Here is a 16,125-nt window from a genome sequence, read left to right as displayed (position 1 = left end):
ACCCAAATAATATTGCTATTTGTGCAGGTTTATTGGCTTCTCTCTTTAAGGCCCCCGGGTTTTATAGTCATCTCAGAAGAGCCTTTATTTTTCTTGGATTGGTAATAAAATAATTTGCATTTTAAGTGACTTTCTGAGTTAGTGTTTACATCTGAACATTCTTTCATCTGGAGTGACTGTGAGGGTGATGAGTAAGACAAGAACTCATGTAGCCTCAAAGGTGGCAGGCAGCCCTCGTCTCTTGGTTCTGAACAGTGAGGCTGCTCAGGGCTGGGCTGGGCTGGGCTTTGACGATGGCACCCTAGCCCTCCTTAGCCCTGTTTTGACACTTTCCCTGCTATTTGAGTTGATTCCTGACTTTTCTTTGGCTTTAGCACTTTCTTCCTGTAAACTGTTTATTGATTGGAACTTCAAAATCCATCTTGTGTGGGAAGACACCCAGTTGGAATAGGGGAGACAGAGGAGGTCTTGCTAGCTAGGTGAGTAAGATGCAATCAGCTTCATAAAGAGCAGACAAGGATGTTCTGAGTAAAGGAAGTGGCATGCATGAGGAGAAGGCAGGAAACAGCCTGGCCTGTTTGAAGGAGCTATGAAAGACCTGTGTTGTGAGCATGGTAAATGGAATAAAGGATGAGATGGTTTGGAAAGATGGCCAGATTAAAACATGTTTTTAGACTTATTTATTTTATTGTATGTGCATGAGTATTTTGCCTGCATGTATGTTTGTGCATCATGCATGTGCCATATGACCAGGAAGGTTAGAAGAAAAGTGTTGCATTCCTTGAAACTGGAGTTACAGATGATTGTGGGTTGTGTGGATGCTGTGATCCAAACCCAGGTCCTCAACAAGAGCCACAAGTACTCTCAGTAGCTGAGCCATCTCTCCAGCAATGTGGGCCAGATTTGGTAAAACCTCTGGATTTGAAGCGTGTGTGTGTGTGTGTGTGTGTGTGTGTGTGTGTGTGTGTGTGTGTGTGTGTGAAGCTCAAGTTTCCCAGATAATGGTAATGACATTCTGGCTGTCATGTGGGAGGGTGGAGGGAGGACCGGGAGGGCCACACCAGGAGGCCTGTTCAGAGCTGTCACAGTGGACCAGGCCCGGGAAGGCGTTGATCACCTGTGTGGGCAGTGGAGAAGAAAGGATGGAAAGTCAAGACTGAGTGCACAGTGAGAACAGGAAGGGATGGAGGCTTATTCCAAAGAGCCTCATCATGAGAAGCCTTTCTGGACCATTCACCCCAGCCACCTCATTCACACATGTATTTAAAATGCAGGTGGCTCAAGGAACATAGAGGACTTAAAAAACTTATTTGGGCTTATTGACATTCTAAGTTCTCAGAGAGTATTGGATTTACTGACATGGGGTGAGTTACAGGAGAAAGGGACTGGGACCCTGCTAGGCTGGGTTTATATTTAAAGAGCTCAGCATGCCACAGAGACACTTGCACATCCAGGCTTATTCTGCTGTAGTCCCAACAGCTAGGGAATGAAGCCAGCCTAGATGCCCATCAACAGATTCACAGAAAAGGAAATTTACAAATACACAGTGGGATTATGTTTAGTTGTAAAGAATGAAATTATGACATTTCCAGGAAAGTAGATGGAAATAGAGACCATTGTGTTAAGCAAAATTAACCAGAGAAAGACAAGTACTATGTATTTTCACTTGATACTAAATCTAGAGAAAATTTTTTTGTGTGTGAGTATGTATGGTATGTGTATGTGACATGAAAGAGAAATGAGACCATGAGAGGAAAGGATGGGGTAGGGGGCGAAGAGGATCATGGAATATAGTGTCATGCAAACAGAATGAGGACCATGTGAGAAGGAAAGGGACCAGTGAATGGGGCTTTGTGCATGGGGAGGGGCAGTGTATGTGGGGCAGAGAAACAGGTGTGTATGAACACATCACAATGCAACTCCTCTCTGTGCACTAACTAAAAAGTTAAAGAGGGTGGGAGTGGAGGAGAGGAGATCAACATTAAAGTCAGGGAGCAGGGTCGAGATGTTAAGGGTGGGTGCCTAGGAAACCCACATGCAGGAAGAAAAGTGTTTATTTCATCTGCAGTCTGCAGAGAGGTCTACACGGAGACAGCAGCCCACATACAGATGTTATTTAGAATCACGACAATGGGGCAAGAGAGTGTAGACAGAAAAGAGCATGAGACAGACCCTAAGGGATGCCCATTCCCAGAGCCTGAAGGGTCCACCAGGGGCGGGGGCAGAAAGAGGGATGGGTACCATCTCCCAGTCTTGCTTTGCAGCCTTCTGTGGCTTCCTGTGCTTTTACAGGACAGACTGCCCCCATGTGCTCTGGCTTCATCTCTCCTAACTCCTTGCCTCTCCCTGTCCAGTGCCCCCCTACCCTCCCACCCCACAGCAGATTTTTTGTTTGTTTGTTTTAATTTTCAGCTTGACTCACTAACGTGTTGATTCAGGGCAAGAAGCACCATGGATTGTTTCTTTTTTGTTTTGTTCCTTTCCTTAGTTCTGACATAGTATTTAGCAAATAGCAGGCATACGATAAGTTTGATTCAGGAACGGATATGCTCTTTTAACCCGACTGTGACTCTGTAAAGTAGCCTTAACCCTTTTCTGCCTTTTTGTTTTTTAGGAACAAATCGAGGATCGCATCCTTGGAACAAGAAGGTGACTTTTCACTGGTTCCAGTATAGTGAGTGGTGATGGGTGGGTGAAGTGTTGGCGAGCCTGTTTTAGGGTCGATGAATGAGGAGTTGCTGGGGAGCCAAAGGCTGTGTTGTCCAGCAGGGGGCAGCAGAGGGCCATGCAAAGCAGGGACCCCACCCCCACACTCCCCACCTCCCCACCCCACCCCTGGCCATTGCTTGGGCTTCTTTACTTGTTTGCTTATCCTGGTACTTCTAGACTCACGACAGAGAGTGTGTTGAGATCTGCTGATACACCACTGAGTGCCAGTGTCTTTCTGTAGGTCCCTGGAAAAGGGAAAAATGAGGTGGGAAGACAGGTAGAGGTGGACGTGACAACGGGGCAGCCTTGCACTCAGATGGAATAGAGACTACAAGTAGAATTTGGGGCCCTTTTTGCTTCAGCCAGGCAGGAAGCTAGGAAGGGTGAAAGTACTGGTCCCAGGACATACATGGTCAGAAATAACTTCGTTTCTTTTGTTCTCTAAACTAGTTTTACTTCTGTCCTTTTTTTTTTTTGTTGGTAAGGGGTTTTTCTGTTTGTTTTAAATGTCCAACTTGTCACAGTGCTACTGGGGAAAGGGTTTTTGCCCAGGTCATTGGGGGCCATCGAGGTCACAGCAGCAGTGACCAGAGTGCAAGTTCTTGCATGGAAACTGATTAGTCCAGGATTTTGGATTCTCAATTCATACACTTTGCATAAATGCAAATCATAACATAAACCCACAAATTGCATGCATGCACTTATGTGCACACATCACCCATGTAACATATTTATGTGCTCAAAGGCATACATGCCACCCATAACCCATCATACATACATACTGATACACAGTCTAACATACCATGGGGGGGCTCTGAAGTGGGTTGTTTTGTTTTGTTTTTTAAGACTTTTAAAATTTATTTTATATGTATGAGTACACTGTAGCTCATGGTTGTGAGCCTTCATGTGGTTGTTGAGAACTGAATTTAGGACTTCTGCTTGCTCTGGAATGCTGCTTGCTCAGGTTGACCCCGCTCTCTCAGTTCCTGCTCTCTCCGGCCCAAAGATTTATTTATTATTATAAATAAGTACACTGTTGCTGTCTTCAGACACACCAGAAGAGTCCATCAGATCTCATTATGGGTGGTTGTGAGCCACCATGTGGTTGTTGAGATTTGAACTCAGGACCTTCAGAAGAGCAGTCAGTGCTCTTACCTGCTGAGCCCTCTGCAGTGGGTTTTATGGATGCATTCCAGGTTCCTCTTCCTCACTTCCAGGTCCCTGTGAGATTTAACAAAAGGGAGAGCAACAGTGTGATTTAAGTCTAGGATCAAACCAACTTTCTGTCCCTTCTACCTAATGGTACTAACACAACCCCAGGCCCTCGACATCATCACCTTGGTGACTGCAACTGTTTTAAGAGTGAATGAGGGAAGAAGTAGCTTTGGAAGCTGTTGGCTGCTATTCTGTTACCCCAAGACAAGGCCAAGTCAGAGAGAGCTGATGGGGTGTGCAGGCTTACAGACAGAGTTGGCAATGGTTTCCCTACCTCCAATATTTGGAGCCTCTGAACAACCCGTGCCACCTCTGGACTTTAGGTTCTGATATTACATGGTCGTGGGTTTTTAATTCGTTCATATTGGGCTTTTCTGTTTCTTATTTCCAGGTTTCTCAATGAGGAGCAGTTCCTGTCAGGACTCTTGATGGGAAGGCCGGGAACAGGCCCAGCCTCTGCTTTCCCTCTTTTCCTTCTTTTGGCCTTTTGATCCTTTGTGGTACCACAAAGCACTGTGTGCAGTTCTTGGAACTTCATCTAGGAGAAGACGGTTGTGCTTAAACCAGGATGGACAGCAGCCTCTCTTTCTTCTAAACAAAGGGACACAATTCAAACCTGGAGAAGAACGGTTCTTTATATGGATCTTAATATTTTGTAGAGGCTGAAATGAGATTCAGGCCAGTGCCTTTGGATTAGGAGGGCAGAAAATCTTTGCTTTCACCCTGCTCCTTCTTCAAACTCTCTAACCATTCTGAGAGTGAACATTACTTATCCTACTTTGACGATGGACTATGAAGATGTCTCAGAGAGGATGTCTTCTGCCCAACACAGAGTGGAGCTTAGCCTTCTGTCTAGGATTCTTTGGCTCAAAAGCTTGTGGGTGCCTCTCCAGGAGGGAATGGCCCTGATTGAACTCACACTATTCAACTGATCTGCTTTGATTAGGCTCTTTGGAGGAGAAAAGGGTAATGAAGAACTAAGACCTCAAATGTTCTTATATATTTATGTGACTTTCACCAGAGTGGTGGAGGAAGCAGGGAAGAGGGCCTTACAGCAGGTTTTCATTGTGGTAGGATAGGCAAGGTGGACCTTAGAAAGTCAGTTCTGGACTGGAGCCATAGCTCAACAGATAAAGTGCTCCAAGCACGAGGAGCTGAGGCTGATCTGCAGTACCATGGTTAAATAAAAAAGAGCTGAATGTGGTAGTGTGCATGTGTAATCCAAGCTCTGTGCACACAGAGACAGGCCTAGGCCACCAGATCAGCCCCAGGTCTCAGTGAAAGACCTAGTCTTAAAAATCATGACAGAGATCTAGAGAAATGGCTTAGTGCCTCAGAGGATCTGGTTTGATTCCCAGTACCCATAGAGCAGCTCACAGCTACCTGTAACTTCAGTTCCACAAGATTCAGCACCCTCTTCTTGCGTTCTTAGGTACTATAAACACCTGGTATATTCATAGACATGCAGGCAAAACACTCATACACTCATATAAAATACAAAAGAACAAACATTAAAAACAAAAAACTGATGGTTCTGTTTATGAAATGACACCTGAGATTGTGCTTTGGCCTCCACATTCATGTGCACACACATGTATACATACATGAATCCACACTTACATGAACAATTACCCACCCATATAAACACCCTCGTGCATGAACACACATACACACACAAACACACACATACACAAACACCCACCATGTACATGAACATAACACAGGAATACTCACCCACATGAACACTCATCACATGAACACACACTCAGGAACACACACGCACACACACATACACAAAAGGAAAGAGAAAAGAAAACAGCTCCTTTGGGGAGTGGGGCTGCAGCCCAGAAACTGGGCACCTAGACTTGGACCCAACTATGGCTTCAAGTTCTAGGGCCGTGATGTATTTGCTCTAGGATGCTAGAGTACAGCAAATGGACAAGTTTTGAATTTCAGGTCTAAACATGAGAGCTAACTCCTTTGGTCCTGGTGTAGGTCCAACCAAAATCCACAAGTAAAGCACTTCCTTAACTCAGGGCTACCCAAGAGCAGCTGTTCCCACACTGCATTAAGACACAGTGCTTAGCGGGTTTGCAGGCACCCTGAAGTCCTTTTTCATAAAAAATTGCCATGCTCAGTGTGGGGGGGGGCAGGGAGGCAGTGCATGGCAATTATTTCTTTTTCTTTTTTCCCCTGGCAGCAGTGGGTGGGGACAGGTTGGTGGGCAACAGAGCAGGCTGAGCCACATGCTGCCTCTGATACTGAGTAGGAAAGATGGAAGAGTTCCTCCGTGCATGAGCAGAGGGCTGGTGGCCCCTTGGTGGCAGCAAGACATGGTTGAAGGCTTTTGAGTCCAGTGAGCCTGACGTTAGTCTTTACTGTCAACTCGACTGGATTTAGTCATCTAGGAGATACACCTCTGGGTGTTTGGTGTTTCCAGAGAGGTTTAACTGAGGAAGGTCATCCTCTGGCTGGTGCCTTCACCAGCATGATAAACCTCTCCAACCATGACAAGCCCTTCCTTCCTTCAGCTGCTTTTGTCAGGATCTCTTTTGCAGCAGCAAGACCAGTACCTAACACATCTGGCAGAAAAGAGATTGGTCCTCAGAGTCTGAGCCCCTCTCATATCTGGCCTGGGAATCAGACTGTGTGTGTCAGGAAGCCTGGTCACCATGCCTGGCCAGGACCCTCAGGGATAGCAAGATTCAGGTAGTGTATGTTAGGTCTACTGTTGGAGCAAGTGGGAGAGAAAGGAGTGGGAGGGGTATACAGGACGCACATTTAAGGAGACACTGGTTTTCTTGGCATCCTGATCTTGCATGAACCTGACAGGGGCAAATCCTGTAACTTAGGGTGTGAGACACCTTCCTTGCCTTCATCTCATCTTGTCCCCACATAGGGAAGCTGGCTTCCCATCACTGCCCCATTACAGAGCAAGGGAGATGGCATCTGCTAAGTGATGTGTGTGTGTGCGAGCACATGTGTGTGCACACACATGCATGCCTGTGTACCTCTGTGTGACTGTGTGCCTCTGTACTTGTGTGTGTGCCTATGTGCCTGTGTTTGTGTTTTCCACATGTTATGGTGAGTGCTCAGCTGGATACATTACTTCCTAGGCAGACCAGGAGATCTGACTCAGGTCCATAGTCTCTTGGGCAGAAGGTCTGATGTCAAGGAACTACACAAGAAAACCATGCTTCTTTCTTCTGTTCCCTCACAGGGAAGCTATGGTCCAGAAGTAGAGTTGAGTATATTGTGAAAGTAAGCACCATCAGAATCTATTGTAGTGTGGTAGAGATGCTCAAAGCTTTCATGTTTGTAGCTCAGGACTCCAGCTCGCCTCACCTGGTCCTGTATCAGAGTTTCTACACAAAGAATCAAGATGTCACCTATGGCTTAGTCATTAGGTGACTGGGGGACATATCTAGGTTTACTCATATGTATTGATAGCCTTTGATTCCTTTCTGAATGGTGCCTGGAAGCTTTCTTTTGTTCTTACCATCTGGGTCTCTACAACATAGCAAAGAAAGGAAACCTAAAACCCACATTTCCCAGAATCCTATGCAGGTGAGACACACAAGGGGTCTCTGAAGCACTGTGGGAGAAAAGAGGCCACACCTCTGACTGGCCTTTCTCGGGAAGTGCAGGCAGACATCCTTCAGCCATCAGCTTGGACACTGGGAAGCAAGGGGTATGCATAGTTGGGTCTGTAGAGTAGCATTGACTCTGGAGAAGGTAGGGTCCTGGTCAGAGGGCCTCTGCTGCCTGCTCAATGGCTCAGGTTTTCTGGGAGCCTCGATGAAAGCTCAATCTAAACTATTTTCTAAATCCCTTCTGGCGATCCTGTAAGATGCTTAACCCTGGCGTGAATCTGGGCTGGCTGACTGTAGCCAGAGTGAATCTGGGCTGGCTGACTGTAGTCAGAGTGAATCTGGGCTGGCTGTAGCCAGAGTGGATCTGGGCTGACTGTAGCCAGAGTGAATCTGGGCTGACTGTAGCCAGAGTAGATCTGGGCTGACTGTAGCCAGAGTGAATCTGGGCTGACTGTAGCCAGAGTGGATCTGGGCTGGCTGACTGTAGCCAGAGTGAATCTGGGCTGACTGTAGCCAGAGTGGATCTGGGCTGGCTGGCTGTAGCCAGAGTGAATCTGGGCTGACTGTAGCCAGAGTGGATCTGGACTGACTGTAGCCAGGGTGGATCTGGGCTGGCTGACTGTAGCCAGAGTTCATCTGGGCTGACTGTAGCCAGAGTGGATCTGGGCTGACTGTAGCCAGAGTGGATCTGGGCTGGCTGACTGCAGCCAGAGTGAATCTGGGCTGACTGCAGCCAGAGTGAATCTGGGCTGGCTGACTGTAGCCAGAGAGAATCTGGGTTTACTGCAGCCAGAGTTCATCTGGGCTGACTGTAGCCAGAGTGGATCTGGGCTGACTGTAGCCAGAGTGGATCTGGGCTGACTGCAGCCAGAGTGAATCTGGGCTGACTGTAGCCAGAGTGGATCTGGGCTGGCTGACTGTAGCCAGAGTGGATCTGGGCTGACTGCAGCCAGAGTGGACTTTCTCTTTGCTAAGCAGACCAAATGGGATGAAGAGGCTGTGGTTACTGGCTTGTTCTCAGAGAGTGTGTATGTGTGTTTGTGTGTGTGTGTGTGTGTGTGTGTGTGTGTGTATGTGTGTATGTGTGTGTGTGTGTGTGTGTGTGTGTGTGTGTGTGTGTGTGTGTGTGTGTGTGTGAAGGATGCATTGAGATGTGCTTGGAGGGAGGTGCATAGAAATGTAGCTAGGGGCAGAAGGTCCCTGGATGGTGCTAGGCTAGGTGCTGTATTACAACACCCCCTTTTCAGGACTCCAGACTCATGTTTTCCACAAAGATTGTGCATATGCTTGGTATGATCCATCCATTCTTCCACTTATCCTTCCTTCCTTTCTTCCTTCCTTCCTTCCTTCCTTCCTTCCTTCCTTTCTCTATTTCTTTTCTTCTTTCATCTTCATTATTTATTTGTTTGTTTGTTTGGTGGTGGGGGGAGGCACTGAGTCCAAAGGAGTGCCTGTATTTCATGTCAAGTGTAGTACAGGGACAGAAGTGGAGCCTCAGCTTTGTGATGGGGTTTTACTGTTTATCTTCCATCTTGTCATTGCTGTTGTTTGTTTTCCAGACAGGGTTTTATGTACTCTGTAGGGTTGAGGCTGGTCTTGAATTTCTGATCCTTCTGCTTCCATATCTTCAGTGCTGGGATTATAGGTAGGTACCACCACACCCTACTCTCATCTTCTACCTTTAGGGTCAGCAACTCAGACCCAGCACCATGGGGCACACACACATGCACGCGCATACACACACACACACACACACACACACACACACACACACAGCCTCCAACATTCTTCCAAGCCACCGCTACACACACAGCCACTTGGTAAACATTTATAATTTAAGAGAGGGCAAGCTAGAATGCATAGACAGTGTGGATCTCAACCACAGGAGACTTCCTGGGATCAGCTTGGCTTGTCGACATCTCTGAACATGGACATGCTCTGAATGAGGCAGCATGGAGGGAGACACTACAAGCATGTACTATTTGGCTGAGATCATGGGTAAATGAATTCTAAAGCCGACGCTGATGGTAGTTAGCTGCACAGCCCACGAGCATAGAGTGTGGGTTCTCAGCCTGCATGGAAGACTGGTGTAAAAAGATGGATTTGAGTTTTGAAAAGCAACTTCGTCTTTTAACCTCTAAAACAATTCAAATTTTATTTTACTAAGTAAATCAACAATCAACATACTATTTAGAACTCAGTAGTCTTGAACAACAAACAAATCATCTTCATGGAGATATGATTTTTTTTAATTTTTTTTTATTTTCTTTTTTAGATTTAAGTGTATGGATGTTTGATCTCCATGTATGTCTACATGATATGTGTGCCTGGTGCCTGCAGAAGCCAGAAGAGGGTATGAGATCCCTTGGAGCTGGAGTTACACAAACAACTGTTAACAGCCACAAAGGTGCTGGGAACCAAATGCAGATCCTCTGTATGATCAGAAAATGCTTTTAACTGACCACCTCTCCAGCCCATGATATGACTTTTTATGATGTATGTGGTAGATGTATATGCAGATGTACGTAGGTACATGCACCCATATGTGCAGTTGTAGAAGAGGTCAAACTGGGTATCTTTCTCTATCACTGTCTGAAAGGAAAATTTAAAGCTTTAGACCTGTGCTGACTAGGAAGAAAAGTTATGGGCCTAAGAATCCATCACAAGCTGGCCCACATAGGCCTGAGAATGAGCAAGCAGTCTGTTAGACATCCTGAGTACTAGCAGGTCAAGAAGACATAAACTACATGTCTGGGCAGATATGGTTTAAGGTCAGATGCTCTGTTGACTCAGATTAACACCAACCTTAGGAATTTTCCACTGTGTTCTGCACGTAATAGTTAATATTTGAACTAGCCAATCATGTACGGCCACACTGATCCCTTTGTTCCCCCCAGACCTTTTCCCTATATAAACCCCTGACTTTCAAGCCTTATGGTCGGCTCCACTATCTCCTGCGTGAGGTAGGTGTGGTGCCGAACTGGAGCACCCCGAAATTAAAAACTACCTCTTGTAATTACATCAAGACGGTCTCTCGTGATTCTTTGGGTGCACGTCCTCCTGAGATTTGAGTGGGGGTCTCCCCTCAGGGGTCTTTCACATCCACCTTATGAGATATGCCCTTCCATGGAAGCTGGAGCTCACTGCTTTGGTTGGACCAGCAGGCTAGCAAGCCCTGAAGGCCTTTTTGTCTCTTCTTCCTAGGATGGGGGTTACAGGCACACACTACTACACCTGGCCTTATGTGGATGCTAGGAATTCAAACCCATATTATCACGCGTGTGTATCAAACACTTTTACTAGACTGAGCGGGCTCCTCAGCAAATGATTTTTAAGTCTTTTATTGGTGAATATTCATTGTACAAAGTCATGTCTTCATAACATTTTGTTCAAAATATCCTGAACTGTGAACACATTCACCCACTGTCCTCTCCTGTCCTTAACCTGCTTCTTCCCTCCTCCCCCTGCTCTTGTTATGTCATATGTGTATGCATGTATGTACCCAGGGAGCTTAGGTTCCATGTATGAGAGAAACATGTGACATTGTCCTTCTGGATCTTGTTTATTTGATACAATATAATTTCCAATTCCATATATTTTCCTAGAAGTGACACTTTTTTTTTCCTTCTCTTCAGCTGAATAATCCTATGTTCATGTGTATCACAATTTCATTACCTATTCATCTTTTGATGGACAGCTAGATGAATTCCATTTCCTTGCTGTTGTGAATAGAGCAGTAATAAATATGGGTGTGCAAATATCTGTACAGTATGATCTAGAGTCCTTTGGTGTGGAAACAGGATGGAGGATTCGGGGTGAGAGGTCATGGAGTCATGTGATGAATCCAGGGAAATCAGGCTCCAGAAACTAGCATCAGGGTGCAGATCTGAGTTTATTATGCAGCACACAAGCTTTTATACAACATTTGAGCCAATCCCAAGTCTCTAAATCCTCGGCCAGTTGTATCTCACCACACTGTCACCATGCCCCAATGAAAGCCCTGCCCAATGAGGTTACTCAGAAGGAGCAGGGCCCACACACAAACACATATCATCACTTGTTAGGACTTCATGAAGATGGGGGAAGCAGCCACCATCGTGGCCTGGTTCCTTTTTGCTGTCTCATAGGTATGCCAGGAGCCATCTTAGATCTAATGCCCTGTACTGCAGATCAGGCCTCTTTGAGGAGTCGCAGGGGCCTGTGGCGCCTCCCTCTCCATCCAATTTATTCCTTCACAAGGTTGACTTCCACATCCCCCACACTTTGAGCATTTGCCCAGGAGTTAGCTGGGTCATATGGTAATCCTATTTTTAATTTTCTGAGGAGTTTCCATACTGATTTCAAGAATGGCTGTTATCTAGAGGCTACCTTAGAGTCTCAACATCGTGTTGCAGGGAGCCCTTACTAACCAGAGTCAGATATCCAATGTTCATTTTCTAACATGCTTTTCTTCTCTGCTATAGACTTGGCTTAAAATGAGATTTATAAATTTGGCCTTTTTCTAGAAAATTTATTCTCATGTTGTACATGTATGTTGGACTGTTTAACACTTAAAATGTTTACTCATGTCCATCCAAAGCAGGCATGTACACTGGAGAAAATATCAGTGTGTTGGCAAGATGGATGAGCAGAGCCCAGAGGAGGAATATGTTCTGAACCACCAACTTTCTTTCTGCAGGCTGGCCTTGGCCTCATCTAGTGATCCCATAAGCCCATATCTGAGCCCTCAGACAATCAAGGAAGCAATTGTGGCCAGCTGATAGCAGCTAGAACACCCCTTCCCCCAGGCAGTGGCTGGGGCACAGCCTCTGGACTTGTCAGTGTGCTCTCTGGCCCACTTCTACTTTCTATTTTCAGAACTAAAATGGAGGGGTTGTGTTTTGGCAAGATGCTGAACTTAAACTTGAACTAAGGATGCATGAATGTAAGCTCATTAAGTGACTTTTAGGGGAATCACTGGGCACAGGCATCCTCCATTTTTTTCATTTGTAAAGGGAGTTATTTCCCTTTTGACTATACTTTATTCCCACCCAACTAAGCTCCAAAAAGGTCAGCCCCTGAGACCAGTCACTTCTGACCTGAGGCATCATCTTCCTTGAGGGATGCTCCTCACGTGACTTTCTGGCCAGCCTTAAAATCATCCTTTCCTTGAACTGCTACTTTTCTGCCCTCCTGAGTTCCGGATGCTCCATTTCTGCACCCACTTTAACCCTTCACTGCCCTATGCTCCATTCTACCCAACTGCCGATATGTTTTCTGTCCACCTTGGATTCTTCCCCCCAACCCCATCTTTTAAAAACATTTCCCACTCTGGATTCTTATGGCCTTCTCTTTGTCTTTGCACCCAGCTCACTCTGTACAGCTTAGACCTAGCCTACCAGGCCCATGAACACTGGTTTACTGTTAACAGCTAAGTAAGACAGGCATTCTGGTTGGGAGGGAGGCAAACCTCCTATATTAACTCATCTTCAAAGTGCCCTTTCTTTTGGCTGCAGCTGAAATCTTTCTGGGACACCTGCAATGACATTCCCTAGCCCTAATTTATGGTCTGCATTCAGCAGACAGCTCTTGGAAGTGCTCTGGCCACCAGCAGCAGGCCCAGCACCAAAGGGGATTGCTATCTTTTTGACATAAGCTAATAATGCCTGGGGGTGTTCCCATCTCCCATTTTCCTTTTTATGTTATGACCTTGAGCTGAGTACACATCTTAAACATGCTCAGGAATGTACCAGACTCCATAGTACCCCAAATAAATATTTGTATATTCAGATAAAAATCTCCAAGTCTCCTTTACTTAAGGGCGGGGCATCATTTTACATGCTTTTCCTTGCCCATCTCACCTGTGCAGATAACAACGCTCTTACCACTCCTTCCTATCTTTTACTTTTCTCTTTTTTCTCCCAATTATGATTACTCTGGCTTTGATCTCACAACACAAGCCTGTTACTCTTGCTTGCATCTTTTTCCAGACTCCTGTTGGCAGCCTGGCCTCCACTGCTGTCTCTTACTGACCTGATGGCCACCGCAGCTCTTGTGTGTGACCATCTTGGAGCTGTATGTCCTCATCAGTGTGAGCAGGAAGCCCGTTTGTGTTGACAGCAACAGTGCTTGAGCATGTCCACGTGAAGGCTGTGGTGTACGTGTGTGTGTGTGTGTGTGTGTGTGTGTGTGTGTGTGTGTGTGCCTGTGCACATGCGAGTGCAGTTGCCCTCAGATCTGGAGCTAGACTAAGGTTGTGAGCTTAAAGACACATGAGATTACTCACAAGGAATTTCTTCCACAAAGAGCGAAGAACAGGGCTCCAGAGTTCAATAATGAATGACTCAGCAACCTTAATCTTTCAGAAGAACTTTGGAGTCCTCATTTGGACAAGCAGAATGAATAAAAGTATCCAATTCTTTGAGTTAATGTAAAGATAAATATAAAGCTAACTAACATCAGGAAGTCTGATTTACAGTAAGAAAAACAATTAATGTAGCACTAGTTTGCTAAGATTACTGTAACAAATTGCCACAGGCTGAATGGCTTAAACAGCAGAAATTCATTATCTCATGGCTCTAACAGCTGAAGTGAAAGCATTCTGGGGTTGGATCCTTCTGAGGGAAGGCCCTGATTCAGACGGCTTCTCTTTCTGTCTCTCTTTGAGGTACTGGACTCCCTGTGAAGGAATCTCAGTGTCCAAATATCCTTTACTTTTTTAAACTAATAGGCATATTGGACTAGGGCCCACTCTAATGATCTCATCTTAACTAATTACATCTACAACTACAACAACCTTATTCCCAAATAAGGTCACACTCTGAAGTACTGGGGACTAGGACTTACGCATGTGAATTTTGGGGTAACTACACAACTCATAACAGTAATTAACACTCTCAGAAGTTTTACTAAAGCCTTGGTTACTGAAGGGACATTTTGTGGAACCACCCTAGGAGGAGAAGCTCATGTGTGGAAGCTAAGTCTGGAAAGGGATTTTTGTTCTGCTCTGTTTTCTCCTGGCCCAAACAGAGGCAGCAGAGAAGGTGAGAACGATGAGGTAGCATCCAAGGCTTTTGCAGGTGTGATATGAGCAGATGTGAGCCAGGTGTCCATGTTGGACTTCTGGGCCAGCAGGCCACCATGCTCAAGCTATGCCGTGTTGAGTACTGAACAAGAACTCCATGCATGCTAGATGAACAGTCTACCACCCGAGCTACACCTGGGCCCCCCAGTCTATCTTTATGCCATTACCTGAGCCTAATGTCATGGTTGCTTTCCAAGGGAAACTATATTTGGGGAAGCTCCACTCTGAAAGGCAGGGATGAGAGTGGGACATTTAAACATTGGGGTGTTCACTGGTGCACCCAGGTGGCCTGTCCTTAGGACAGTTGTCATTTTTGCCTCTCATCAGGTCAGGGATCTGTTTGTGAATATGATAGCAATGTCCTGGCCATCCTGACTCCTGGCTGGTGGGCCCTGGGAATTGGTGCTGAATCCTTGGGTATAGCCCAGCCTGAGATGCTGTGACTTAGCCCCCATCTTCATCTGGAGTCTGTGCTACCTTTATGGAGGACCTGGGACCAGGTTCTATCCTTTAGGAACTACTCCAGAGCCACTAATTTATCTTCTAACCCAGCTTAGATTCAGTAAGCATTTATTGACTATCCATGTTATGTTGGCAAGCATGCATAGGTAGGATCTTATAGATGATCCTAAGCAAAGAGTTTATTTTCTTCTTTTTTCTTTTTTTTTTAAGTTTATTGCATTATGATGAGAAAAGTTACATGATTTCAATTTATCTGAATTTATTAACTTTCAAAAATATATTTTAAGTAAATAGAATTAAATCACATTCCTATTTCCCTTTTGCACCCCAACTTCTCCCAGAGACTCCTTCAATACCTACAGTATCTTTTTTTGCCATATTCTTTAAAATTTATAAAATATTATAACAATAAAAATGAGTATTATAAAAGTTGTTTGATATAAAACAACAATCAATTTAACAGACTTATGTAGATGTTTGTCTACAGCAATACTGAAAATACATATATTTTCTCAATATAAATTTTAAATAACTCCAAACATATTAGCTGTATATTTCAAAATAATACATCACTAGTAGTATTTTCTTAAATGAACATAAACATATAAAGTCTTTCTGTTTGTTTGTTTTGTATTTAGTAGAGCTTAAAATCTTGGCTCTTACTGTGGTACAAGCCCAAAATAAGAACAATTTCTAGACATTGGATTTCATTGTAATTCACTGTACTTCAATGACCCTCTCATCACCAAAGGATTTTACCTCCATCATAGCTAAGCTGAGAGTTGACAGTTCTGCTGCTGCCAAGGAATGAATTGTAGGCACGATTTTTGGATACAGACTTCCTGCTATGGTCAAAGCTATTTGTCTTGAGTGAGTGACTTTATTCTCAGCCCACAGAGAACAGGTTACATTCATTTAAGAAATGGTGTGTGTATTAAGATGGTCTATCCATAAAGTCATTCAGCAACTGTTTCAATGGACAATGGTTCTGCTTGGAGGGTGGCACAGACATTAAGTGAGGGTAAGAATCTGATTCATTGGCTGTGATAATTTGGAAAAGCATTCATCTCAGAGAAAGAGTAA

The 16,125-nt window shown here is 45.0% G+C and overlaps 1 long non-coding RNA gene across 1 annotated transcript; it reads left to right on the top strand.

Annotated features, from left to right (window-relative positions):
• The first annotated feature begins 2,633 nt into the window (after positions 1–2,633).
• Positions 2,634–10,205, top strand: LOC116102800. The gene is made up of 3 exons (XR_004123283.1): positions 2,634–2,649; positions 4,316–4,890; positions 9,793–10,205. It is a non-coding gene; the product is annotated as an uncharacterized LOC116102800 (long non-coding RNA).
• Positions 10,206–16,125: the final 5,920 nt, after the last annotated feature.

The sequence above is a fragment of the Mastomys coucha genome, unplaced genomic scaffold (genome assembly GCF_008632895.1).
Source record: "Mastomys coucha isolate ucsf_1 unplaced genomic scaffold, UCSF_Mcou_1 pScaffold21, whole genome shotgun sequence".
Classification (NCBI taxonomy): Eukaryota; Metazoa; Chordata; class Mammalia; order Rodentia; family Muridae; genus Mastomys; species Mastomys coucha.
This window is presented reverse-complemented; position numbering and strand designations above follow the sequence as displayed.